Source organism: Delphinus delphis, chromosome 6 (genome assembly GCF_949987515.2).
Source record: "Delphinus delphis chromosome 6, mDelDel1.2, whole genome shotgun sequence".
In the NCBI taxonomy this organism is placed as follows: Eukaryota; Metazoa; Chordata; class Mammalia; order Artiodactyla; family Delphinidae; genus Delphinus; species Delphinus delphis.
In genome coordinates this window covers 96175355-96187402 of record NC_082688.1, presented here as the reverse complement: position 1 = coordinate 96187402, position 12048 = coordinate 96175355, and the positions used below count along the sequence as shown (strand labels likewise).

The 12048-nt window shown below is 35.3% G+C and overlaps 1 non-coding gene across 1 annotated transcript; it reads right to left on the bottom strand.

Moving 5' to 3' along the window:
• Positions 1-11165: 11165 nt before the first annotated feature.
• LOC132427812 (U6 spliceosomal RNA) lies at positions 11166-11271 on the bottom strand. The gene has a single exon (XR_009520016.1). It is a non-coding gene; the product is annotated as a U6 spliceosomal RNA (small nuclear RNA).
• Between the last annotated feature and the right edge of the window lie 777 nt (positions 11272-12048).

Sequence of the window (12048 nt, the reverse complement as noted above, 5' to 3'; positions counted from 1 at the left end):
AGTTATGCTGAGTTTTCCTGTATTTTTGGAGTCCTGGTGGTGCTTTGCCTTATATTAGGCAATGGCAGTGTAGTATTATTAGTCATAATTTAAATTATTATATAAAATGCTTACTTGACCACACCTTTCTTTTTCATTTTGAATCTAGCATGTTCTAGGCCAGTGGTTCTCAGATGGGTATGTACATCAGATTTACCTATGGAATTTTGTAAATATACAGATGTCTAGGACCTACTCCAAATTTACTGCATGTCTTTATTTGATATTATTGATTTATTCGTGGTATAGTATATGTATCTCACAATTATATACTTGTCAAGATTTTTCCCTTACAAAAATTATGTTCATTCATTTTTGTATATGAGATGGATCATTCTATACCTTTTTTGAAAATATGCTTAATTGGTGTACTTATAGACATTTTGTCTAAAACTTTTCTTTCTGACTATATTATGTTTTGTATGCCCCAGAAAAAGCCAAATTTCCTTGTCAGTTGATTATTCTTGTTCTGAACTCTTATCAGAACCCTCACATTTGAAAATTACTGGTAATAAATTAATCACAGTCATTTTAAGTCTCTGTCAACTACAGATTCATAACAATTCATAACAATTTAGTAGAATCTGCTTCTGTAAACTGCAACAAAGCATTTTAAATGATGTAATATTATTCTTACTGACTCTTTCCCCAAAACATGGACACCCCACAATTCAGAAACTTTTATTCAAACTTCTTACTTTACATGGCAGTAAAATGATTTGCATAAGTTCAGTAAGAAGTTGTCCTCCTTTTTAGCAGGATATAATTGGAAAAATTGATTATGCAATCAAGACCTTGCCCAGAATGTCATATTTGAGAATAAATGCTTGCTTAATCAGGTATGACTAGCAACTTTTAAGGAACTAAAGTTGACCTTATAGAACCAATGATTTCAAAGATCTCTTGGGAATGCTGGCTTGGTACTTGACTTACAGGGTCCAGCTTACAAGTGAGTAAGGAAGATCCCCTCTTGACAAGTCAGGACCCTCGAGATATTTGCATATCCCCCCAAAAGAAAAGTTCACCCAAATTTATAGGTACTACAGGTGAATCTTGATTTCATGGCTTCTATTTTTATGTTTAGCTTCAGGACAGCCAATAATGAAGCAAATATGTAGAAATCATATAGATGTTCTATAGATTAAAACATCTGTTAGAAGATAATTATACCCATAATGATTTTTAACACCAAGCACTTGAATTTCCAGATTACCACAATGTGGTACAATAGTGACAATAAAAACAAAACCAAAAACAGCAACAAAAGCAAACCCCTTCAAATTTATTAGTTAGTGGAAGGGTGAAGTCCATGATTTAATTGTTTAATTAGTAAACCAGGACTGGGAAATGTCCCAAGTGGGACATATGTGACATAAGTATAATACTAAAAATAATTTTCTATATAGAGTTTTTACTTTGAGAAAGATTTCATCTTCTAGTAAGATTTATGATTGGCTTATTAAATCTTCTCTAAGTGAAATTATTGTGATGACAAAGTGCTGCTGTAATTCACTTATGTAGCCATGAAATACAATGGTCATGAGAATGGACTCTGAGAATGTCCATGAGAACCTCCTTTAAGCTTTGGTTTCATCTTTATAAAAACCAAGATCATATAGGATTCTGTACAGAATGCTGAGAGAATTAAATGAGCAAAGGCAGGTCAAGGATTTAACATAGAACAGGAAAGGCATTAGACTTTAGCCCCCCACACACCCCCTATCACATCATGGTAGTGGTGGTCCTATACTTTTCCTGAAGTAATTTAAGAAAGTTGCAGGACTACAATATTACTAAAATGACTGAGAACAGCAAATGATACTCCTACACGTATGAAATCAAAGCCAAGTGTTGGGAAATCCTATTTGGCCCATTCCAGGGTAATCTAAAATCTCAGCAACAACTGTCATATCATTGTGCTATACTACTACTGTCGTACCAGTCTGTCAAAAAATTCAGTCTTAACCTTTCTCCTCCTTCTTCTCCTCCTCCTTCTTCTTCCTCTTTCCTTTTACTGAAGTATAATTGATTTACAATGTGTTAATTTCTACTGTACATTATGGTTTGTAGTGGCTGAGTGGGTAGGTGGGGGCTCTTTTCTCCAGGGCAGCATGAGAATCCAAGAAGCTCATGAGGTACCAGGAAAAGAAGGCCATGTGATCTTCCGTACACCTTGTCCCCACAGAGAGCTGATACTTCCGTGTCCAGATCTTGCATGTTCCCTCAAACTTCATGAGCTTTCTTTCCAAGATGGGGTGAATTATTATTCTAATGGCCCCCAGTAAGCCATACCACAAGATACACCCCGTTGTTTTAGTCATCTGTCGCTGAATAAATGTTGTTGTTTAAAGCCATTAGGTGCTGGGTGGTTTGTTATACAGAAGGAGATAAGTGAAACACAAGAGTGGATGAGGAATCTTTGATAAAGTTTCTCCTAAATTCTGGCTATTCGCCTCATAGATCTTGTCAGCTCCTCCAACTGTTCCCTGGGATGGAGTATGAAACTCCACTTCTAGGACCTGCAGCTCTGCTTTCAGTCCCCTAGGTATTGCCCTTTTCTTCCTCTACCTCTCCGCTCTGAACTTGAGGCTGGTGTTAAAGTGAAGGCAGTCTTGTGGGGACTGTCTTCTCAAAGTTTACAGTTTTGCAAATTCATCACAATGTTAAATGGACTCAGTTTCTTCTTGGGTTTCAGGTGAGGGTATTTATTGAATTAAATGTGCTAATTAGTATTTTTTCATACTTATCTATTCACTTTCTATTTGAAAGCAGATATCTATATGAGCAACCTAACACCCTAGATCCTTGCTACTCAAAGCTCAGCAATACCTCAGGACCTTATTTGAATTTGCATCTAACAAGATCCCCTGGTGATTCATGGGCACATTCAAATTCGAGAAACATTGCCCTAGACACTTTACATTATAAAACAGGAAGTTTTAAATCCTAACATACTATTTACGTATTATATGACATTGAATAAATTCCACTAAGTCGGAATTTGAAATACTTAAATGTAGGCAGTGCTAGTTTGTTACCATGTAAAGCAGTTTTGAGAAATGCAAGCAATTTTCTGGCAATCCCTTTGCAAATTTAAAGATGCAAAGTGTGACCTAATGGAACAATGGTGACATTTTCTCTTCTAATGAAGCAGAGCGGTTATATTTTAATTTGAACCTCTGAGCTACCATTGCTGGCCTTCATCTCCCAACTCTTGGGGTGGCAACATTTTTACAGTTGGTTACTGGTGTGAAAATAAACAAAGACCACTCAAGTTAGAAAAAAAAACAGAAGCTATTTATAAGGATAAACCACTATCATTTGTGTTTAGCAAAGATTCGAAGGCATAGAGGGAAGTGGGAAAGTTTTATAAGTGAAAATAAAGGAAAGGCTTCAGGGATGCTAAGTGTAGAAGATGTTGGCTTGGGGAAGCTAAAGGTGGGCAAACCAGAAATGGAGCATCTTATGCTATTGGTTTGGAGACCATTTTTGGCTTTCTTTGATTGCTATTGAGTTGGAAACAAGAGCACAAAATAAAGAAGTTGGCATTCATTGACCAAGTTCTGACTTCTCTTGGCTGATTGTTGCAGAAGTTATGGGTAGAGCTCTATTGTCATATATGGTCTGTCCATGTCCATTTGTAGGTTCATTCTTTCACTGGGAGGCTAATTATGCTGTTTGTACAGTATACTGTGTTTTCAAATGGAAACTGCACTGCAACAGGAGCAGAGAAATGCTTTTAGAAACAAATGCTGGTTCGTAAGGAAATACATTTGTGAGATCAAAAAAAAAAAAAAAATCAGATAAATAATAGACCTATCTCAAAATACCACATTAGCTCACTTGGTAACATTATTGACCTAGTTGAAAAGACTTGCTTGCAAATGTTTATCCAAGTAATAAAGACTGACTGCTGTTTGTTTTCAGAAATTGTCCACATTATAGAATTTGCTTTCTTTGCATTAAGGAGATATCTACCAGAGCTCTGGACTGATTCCTCATTGTTTTGAATCTTGGAATTGAAATGTGTTGGGGTTGATGTAAGATGGGAAAGCGTATTCCACAAGGGGATATTCTACAAAGGCATATTCAATTTTGCGGAGTCCTGAGAGACAGTTGCCTTCAGATTGAGATATATCATGCCCCTAAAATGTGTCTGCAGCCCAGACATTCTTGATTGTCTTTCCTTCCAATCCAGTTGAGGCATCCCTTCAGAAAAATCAGATCTGTCTATTCTTACCTCCTTCGAATTAGCCAACTTTGCTTTGGAACCTTTAACTTTTCCCTTTCTACCAGCTCCTCACCATGAGATTTTAAACTTATTTAATCATCACTCTTCTGAAAATAAACAAATACTCTTTTGGCCATATTTTCTTACAAATATTTCTCCTCTGCTCCATGAAAGAATGGTCTCTACTTGTCCCCACTTACTTTCCTTTCACTTACTCTTCACTCCTTTCCAATCTAATTTTTATCCTCATAATCCACAGCCATCTGGCTTATTGTAGTCCTAATATTGCTTTTCCTGCAGAATTGTGACTTAAAACATTTCCATCAGTTTCTTTTTCCTTTTTCTTTCTGATTCACTCTATTTCTCTGCTTCCCCTCCTTTTTTCCTTCGTGGTCTGTCTTTAAATTGATACACCTTAATTCAGGGATTTGGATCTTGGTCCTCTTCTCATTGCACGGTTATTCCTGAGAAACCTAATTTGCCCTTGGACTTCACCTATTGAAATGATGTTGACTCCGTTAACTACATCTCTAGCTTGGAACTCTCTCCAAATGTGTGTATCTGTATTCTTTTTTTAAATTTACTGAAGTATAATTGATTTACAATGTGTTAATTTCTACTGTACAACAAAGTGATTCTGTTACACATAGATATAGATATATACATATAGATATACACACACACATTCTTTTTCATATTCTTTTCCATTATGGTTTATCACAGGATATTGAATATACTTCTCTGTGCTATACAGTAAGACCTTGTTGTTTAACCTTTCTCTATATAATAGCTTTCATCTGCCAATCCCAAACTCCCAATCTATCTCTCCCCCACCACCTTTCCCCCTTGACATCCACCAGTCTGTTCTTTATGTCGGTGAATCTGTTTCTGTTTCATAGGTAAGTTCATTTGTGTCATATTTTAGATTCCACATATAGCTGATATCATATGGTATTTGTCTTTCTTGTTCTGACTTACTTCACTTAGTATGATAACTCTAGGTCTATCCACATACCTGCAAATGGTGTTATTTCATTCTTTTTTATAGATGAGTAGTATTCCACTGTATATATGTACCACATCTTCTTTATCTATCCATCCAAAAGTCGATGGACATTTAGGTTGCTTCCATGTCTTGGCTATTGTAAATAGTGCTGTAATGAACATTCAGGTGCATGTATTTTTTCAAACTACAGTTTTGCCTGGATGCATACCCAGGAGTGAGACTGCAAGATCATATGACAACTCTATTTTTAGTTTTTTGAGGAAGCTCCATACTCTTTTCCATAGTGGCTTCACCAGTTTACATTCCCACCAACAGGGTAGGAGGGTTCCCTTTTCTCCACACCCTCTCCAGCATTTGTTGTTTGTAGACTTTTTAATGATGACCATTCTGACTGGTGTGAGGGGGTACCTCACTGAAGTTTTGATTTGCATTTCTCTAATAATTAGTGATGTTAAGGATCTTTTCATGTGTCCCAGGCAATTTTTATTCTTGCCAATTAATACTTTCATGTTCAGGTTATACATTAGAAAAACCATTTTAGGTTCTCTTAAATCCATGAAACCAATTCCTGTGATTTCTCCAGAGTTAGAGTCTAGAGGCTACCAATTTCACAGGTGCAAATTATTGTGCTGGAGGCTGAACCATGGACAACTGCCCTCCACGTGTGGATTATGTGTAAGTCAGGGTTGTGGAAGGACATATCTGAGGGTAGAAAAAACCCAACAGGTAAAGTGAGTCACAACCATTTACCTTAATACCTTATTTTTTCAATGATTTGTTTCTATTTAAGCACCACCTAATGTTTCTTGTTTATCTAATAATTTTATTTTAAAAATAAATATTCATGATTGTAATTTTGTCTTTTTTGTTGCATAGCTTTAAACCACCTTAATTGTAATATATTGTTATAGTTCATTAATTACTATTTCTAATGTTTTATTTTGTGATCATTCTTATTAAATGAAATTAAAATGTATACATTTTTTGAAAATAGGCTATTTTTAGAGCAGTTTTAGGTCGCAGAAAATTGAGCAGAAAGTACAGAGAATTCCTATATACCCTCATCCTCACAAATGCACAGCCTTCCCCACTATCAACAGCCTACCCCTAAGTGGTACATTTGCTACAACCTATGAACCTACATTGACATAGTTGACTATATTTATGTGGATCTATCTTGGACTCTCTATTCTGTTTCATCAATTGATTGATCAATCTATCTTTTTTTGTTTAAATCAATATCACGCTGTCTTCATTTCTGTAGCTTTATAGTAAGTCCTTAAATCTGGAGTTGTCAGTTCTCCTACTCTGTTCTCCTCCTTCAATATTGTGTTAGCTATTCTGGGTCTCCAAATAAACTTTGGAATCTGTATATCAATGCATACAAAACAACTTGCTAGAATTTTGACTAGAATTGTGTTGAGTGCATAGATCAAGCTTGGAAGATCTGGTACCTTGACAATATTGAGTTTTCCTATGCATGGAATATCTTTCCATTTACTTAGTCATTTGTTTTCATTCATCAGTGCTTTAAAGTTTCCCCAGTACAGATCTTGTATACATATTTTTTTAGATTCATATCTAAGTATTTCAATTTTGAGGTTCTAATATAAATGTATTGTGTTTTTAATTTCAAATTCTGATTGTTCATTACTGGTTCACAAAATACATGGTTTTCACTTTTCAGCTTTCCTGTCACACAGGCTCAAAACAGAAATATAATAACAGGAGTCACTTATCTCTGGATTTTTTTTTTTTCAGTAAATATCTGCACTCAACCGAACTGAAACCTAAAACATGAGCAAATGAGCTTAAGTTTCCTCCTTTCCACTTTCCACAAGTCAACGGAAACTTAATGGACAATATCATTATTTCTTAAATGGGTAATGAAGAAATTCAACAGATAAACCTGGAAATTTGTCCATTAAAAATTATTTTTCAAGAATTCTAGAAGAATTAATGTCTTTATTTCATTTGAAAAAATAAAACACTTATTCACAATAAATATAATATCTTGGCAGAGCTCTCACTTCACTGATCTGTGTGGGACTGCATCTTCCTGGGCATTATTCTTCAGTGGGGGAGGGGATGACTGCTTTAATCTTTTCCATATGTGTCATTGACAATGGACCCTCAAGGGAATGCATTTCTCAACATTGATAAAAATTATAATATCTGCCAAAAGACTGACATGCTGGTTGGCTTAGAAAGGTTTATTACTGAATTCAAGATAGGCTTGGCAGTTTCTGATACCAAGTCATGTGCTCAGACACTATCATATTTGGAATCTGAGAGGTATATCTTGCAGGAGATGTGGAATTAAAGCTCACTTGTGTGAATTTTAAGCCTTCTTGTATTAAATGCACAGCAGCTTGACAAGGCAGAGTCTTCAACTGTCTGACAAGAAATCAGATTATTGTGGATGATATACATGTCCCTCACTTGCAGACCTCATGACCCTCAAGTTTGAGCAAGAAGAGCTTACATGTAGCTCTTAGGTTGTTCACAATCAATAGAATGGCTTTTAATTTTAGGCCTAACATAAGCTATTTTTCCTACAAGGCTGGCATTTTTGTGAATTTTTAATATATATTTGGTTCTCCATGTTTACTACCTGTCCACATGAAAAGCAAAAACTGGAATAATAAGGAAATTGTAGTACAATGCCACTGTTAGTTTGGGCCTCCTCTTTTCTCTTGACAGTTTGATAAAATCTAATGAAATACTCAACTCCACGTCCTGTGGAATTCCTCAAAAGTTGTGAAATTTCCCAGATGAGCTAAGATTGCATGGCCTTTCTGGCTGAGAATTTCTATTTCTTCATTTCATAGATTACTTTATATCCATGATCCATATATATTAACTCATAAATGAAACCAATTTCCTTCCTTAATTTCAATAACCATACAAACACAATTAATAAGTAATTAAGGAAATAATAATGCTGTTATATTAATACAGGACTAAAAAATATGAAAATAGTCAATTGGACATCTTGGAAGTGCAAATTACATTGAAAAAAAGATAAACCTCAAGATATGAGGTGAACAGAAGATTAGTAGAAGTAGCAATTTATAATATAATTTATAATTTTATAATTTATTCTGAAATGAAATTGTATTTATTTGGGCTAGAAGGAGAACTATCCTCTGAACATGATACCATAATATTATGAAATAGAAAAGTAAATGAAAGAGAAGTTAAGAGAGATTGAGAATCCCAATTGAGATAGACCAAATAAAAGTTAATGAGGTTCCAGAAGTGGAGAATAGTGAAGAGAACAGAATTATTTTATTTCATTTTCCTGATTCAAAAATATTATAAACTATCAATTAATTTTGTAATTACTACATTCCTCTGCCCTTACCCAGTTCATCTTGTTCAGATGAGGCAATCAATTAATCTGTTCTTCCTTCCACATTCTTTCACCTCTCCCCTTGATTGTTCATTATATATATCAATCCTACGTTGTCAGGTCATATAACATTTTTATTATGTCCAGGCTCCAGTTGCCACATCTGTTTTAGTCTCAAAATTAAGATATACAAATTTCATTGTCAATCTTTCTGCCTTATTTTGCTGGCAAGTCTTGATTAGAAGAAATCTATTCTCCAAGTGTCTCCTCAAGTAGCAATCAAGGAAAAGTATTCCCTGAGTTTTTGCATGTTTAAAACTATCAGTTAGTATTTTTGATAAAGGAGGAAAGAATATACAATGGAGAAAAGACAGCCTCTTCAATAAGTGGTGCTGGGAAAACTGGACAGCTACATGGAAAAGGATGAAATTAGAACACTCCCTAACACCATACACTAAAATAAACTCAAAATGGATTAAAGACCTAAATGTAAGGTCAGACACTATAAAACTCTTAGAGGAAAACATAGAACACTCTATGACATAAATCACAGCAAGAAACTTTTTGACCCACCTCCTAGAGAAATGGAAATAAAAACAAAAATAAACAAATGGGACCTAATGAAACTTAAAAGCTTTTGCACAACAAAGGAAACCATAAACAAGACGAAAAGATAACCCTCAGAATGGGAGAAAATATTTGCAAATGAAGCAACTGAAAAAGGATTAATCTCCAAAATTTACAAGCAGCTCATGCAGCTCAATATGAAAATAAAACAAACAACCCAATCCAAAAATGGGCAGAAGACCTAAATAGACATTTCTCCAAAGAAGATATACAGATTGGCAACAAACAGATGAAAGGTTGCTCAGCATCACAAATCATTAGAGAAATGCAAATGAAAGCTACAATGAGGTATCACCTCACACCAATCAGACTGACCATCATCAAAAAATCTACAAACAATAAATGCTGGAGAGGGTGTGGAGAAAAGGAGCTCTCTTGCACTGTTGGTGGGAATGTAAATTGATACAGCCACTATGGAGATCAGTATGGAGGTTCCTTCAAAAACTAAAAGTAGAACTACCATACAACCCAGGGATCCCTCTACTGGACATATGCCCTGAGAAAACCATAATTCAAAAAGAGTCATGTACCACAATGTTCATTGCAGCTCTATTTACAATAGCCATGACATGGAAGCAACCTAAAAGTGTCCATCAACAGATGAATGGATAAGAAGATGTGGCACATATATACAATGGAATATTTCTCAGCCATATAAAGAAATGAAATTGAGTTATTTGTAGTGAGGTGGATGGACCTAGAGTCTGTAATTCAGAGTGAAGTAAGTCAGAAAGAAAACCAAATACTGCATGCTAACACATATATATGGAATCTAAAAAAAAATAATAATAAATGGTTGTGAAGAACCTAGGGGCAGGACAGGAATAAAGATGCAGATGTAGAGACTGGACTTGAGACATGGGGAGTGGGAAGGGTAAGCTGGGACAAAGTGAGAGAGTGGCATGGACATATATACACTACCAAATGTAAAACAGATAGCTAGTGGGAAGCAGCCGCATAGCACAGGGAGATCAGCTCGGTGCTTTGTGACCACCTAGAGGAGTGCGATAGGGAGGGTGGGAGGGAGACACAAGAGGGAGGAGATATAGATATGAGGATATATGTATACGTATAGCTGATTCACTTTGTTATAAAGCAGAAACTAACACACCATTGTAAAGCAATTATACTGCAATAAAGATGTTTAAAAATAAATAAATAAAAATAAAATGCATACCTTCGCTCAAAATTAAATAAATAAAACTATCAACTAGACTGAATGTATAATTCTAGATTCATACTAAATATGAAAGTTATTAAAAATGTGATATTTTAGTAACAATATATAACATTATATTAAGACACATCATTATATTAAGACACATTTATTCATTCATTCAAAATATATTTCGAGCACCCACTCTATTAGTGTCCCTGTAATAAAAATGGAAAACCTTACAGAGAAGGAAAACACATCAGCCTATTTTCTAGTGAAGACAAAATGTAGTGAAGAAGATATAATTAAATAAACACAATAAAAAACAAGCTATTTTATTCTAAAGTAAATGGTCAGATGGAAAGAAATTCAGTTCTCTGAGAAGATTTTACAGAGGAACTCAAATCTGGAGAGTAGAGGCAGGAAGGGCTTCCCAAAAAAGCGATGCTTTTTAAATTTTTATTTTATATTGGAGTATCATTTATTAACAATGTTGTGTTAGTTTCAGGTGTACAGCAAAGTGATTCAGTTATACATATACATGTATCTATTCTTTTTCAAATTATTATGAGAAAATAATTTAGGTTATTACAGAGTATTGAGCCTAGTTCCCTGTGCTATACAGTAGGTCCTTGTTGTTTATCTATTTTAAATATAGCAGTGTGTACAGGTCAATCCTAAACACCCAATCTATCCCTCCCTCTCACCCTTCCCCCCCTGGTAACCATAAATTCGTCTCTAAGTCTGTGAGAAAAATATGGAACGCTTCATGGATTTACATGTTATCCTTGCCCAGGGGCCATGTTAATTTTCTCTATATGGTTCCAATTTTAGTATATGTGCTGCCGAAGTGACACCAAAGGAAGTGATGCTTGAGATGGTCAGGAGGAGTGAGCATTAACTGTGGGGTTGATAGAGTCTTCAGGGGAAACACCATCCACAAAGCTTCATGGCGAAGAAGGCATGAACAATTGGGGAAAAGGCTGTGTGGCTGTGGGAGGGAAGGATGGAGGGAAAGCACCGGATGAGTTTGGAGATCCAGGTATGGTCCTGGTCATCCAGGGCCTTAGAGACTGTGGAAAGATGTTGGTGCTTACCCCAAGATCAATGAGAAACAAGTAATGAGGCTTAATAATGTGTGTGTGTGCGCACATGGGCATGCACACATAAGAGGCAGATAAAATTGTCAGATTTGTGTTATGAAAAGAGAACTCTGGCTTCAGTCTGAAGAAAATAAAAGAGAGTTCAATTGACATGAGGAATCCAGTTAGTAGGATTAGAGATAAAGTAACTACAGTTTACTCTGGAATGGTAGCAGTGGGTGAAACACAATAAATGAACATGAGATCTAAGAAGTGACTGAGAAGAGACTTAATGATTCACATTAAGCACTGAATGTGACAATTTACCTAAATTTCTATACAAGCAGGTAAGAAACTGATAACCACCAAGATATGTACCTAAGTGTTGGATTAATTTAGCAGATGATTTTTTGATACTTTAAGTGGTGCTTAAGGAATTTGAACAATGCAAAACTACATTGGTGTTACCTGGGTCTCTATCAAAGTTTAATATATTCTATCTAGTTTTTCTCTTGTCACAGATGAGTTTTTAAAGACTCCTCTATTGGAAAC